Source organism: Otolemur garnettii, unplaced genomic scaffold (assembly GCF_000181295.1).
Source record: "Otolemur garnettii isolate 467f Iridium unplaced genomic scaffold, OtoGar3 scaffold00007, whole genome shotgun sequence".
NCBI classification, from domain to species: domain Eukaryota; kingdom Metazoa; phylum Chordata; class Mammalia; order Primates; family Galagidae; genus Otolemur; species Otolemur garnettii.
In genome coordinates this window covers 5,978,368-5,979,741 of record NW_003852402.1, presented here as the reverse complement: position 1 = coordinate 5,979,741, position 1,374 = coordinate 5,978,368, and the positions used below count along the sequence as shown (strand labels likewise).

At 48.9% G+C, this 1,374-nt stretch overlaps 1 pseudogene; it reads left to right on the top strand.

Annotated features, from left to right (window-relative positions):
• Window positions 1-341: 341 nt before the first annotated feature.
• LOC111723001 lies at window positions 342-1,156 on the top strand (annotated as a pseudogene).
• The last annotated feature ends 218 nt before the right edge of the window (window positions 1,157-1,374 follow it).

Genomic DNA, 1,374 nt, shown 5'->3' with positions numbered 1-1,374 from the left:
CGAGTCTCCTGCCTCTGCCTCCCACGTAGCTGGGACCACGGGCGCCCACCACAACGCCCGGCTATTTTTTGGTTGCAGCCGGCATTGTTGTTTGGCGGGTCCGGGCTGGGGATTCGAACCCGCCACCTTAGGTGTACGTGGCTGGCGCCTTAGCCGGTTGAGCCATAGGCGCCGAGCCTCCTCACTGGTATCTTCCAATGGCATCAGCCACTAGATTGAGGGCTTACCCTAAATTCTTGAAATCTTTCATTGTATCTACAAAGACCTTATTTTCAAATAAGGCCACAGTTGAGATTTCATCATGTAGGGAGGAGTTAAGGGTCCCAGGTGTAGGACCCAGCATGCTCCTGTTTGAAGAGCTGGTGTTTACTGAGGGGTTTCTGCATGCCAGGTGCTGTTATCAACTCATTTAATCCCCACAGTAACCCACCTGGGTTACAGCTGGGGAAAGAGAGGCAGAGAGCTGTTCAGAGACATGCCTCAGGTACAAAGCTAGTGAATTCACCTGAAGCCAGGTTGGCTGACTCTGGAGTCCATGTTTTTTGTCTATTTCTTTAAGAGGCAAGGTCTCACTGTGTTGCCCAGGTCAGTCTTCAACTCTCAGCCTCCAGTAATCCTCCTGCTTTGGCTGACCCAGTAACTGAGGTTATAGGTGCATGCCACCATAAAACCTGATTCAAGTAGCTAAAGAGGCAGAGGCCAAACTCAGGATCTGATGAGATGGCCAGCTGCCCTGCAGGATCATCAAAGACCAGCTGGCAGAACCAGTTCCTAGCATTAAAGCAGAACCAGATGAGAGCAGTGCCCATTATTTTCAAGTGATCATTGCTGGCTCCCACGATTCCCCCTTTCAGAGACTTTTAAATTTGAACTATTTCTTCCAGAAGAATACTCAATGGCAGCTCCTAAAGTATGTTTCATGGCCAAAATTTATCATCATAATGTAGACAAGTTGGGAAGAGTATGTTTAGATATTTTGAAAGATAAATGGTCCCCAGCACTACAAACATGGTTTTGCTATCCATCCAGACTTTAACACTCCCAATTCAGATGATCCATTAGCAGATGCTGTAGCAGAGCAGGGGAAGGCCAATAAAGCCCAGGCCATAGAAACACCTAGAGATGGGCTAGGCTATATGCCATGAACAATATTTAAATCCATCTGATCCTCAAGTGTGCTTCACTTCTCCTGTTCTGTCAAGACTTCTTCCTTGGCAAGGCGTGGTGGCTCATGCCTGTAATCCTTGCACTTTGAGAGGCCAAGGGGGGTGGATTGCCTGAGCTCACAGGTTCGAGACCAGCCTGAGCCAGAGTGAGACCACCCCCATCTCTAAAAAGTCTGGTGTTGGCTCGACACCTGTGGCTCAAGCGGCT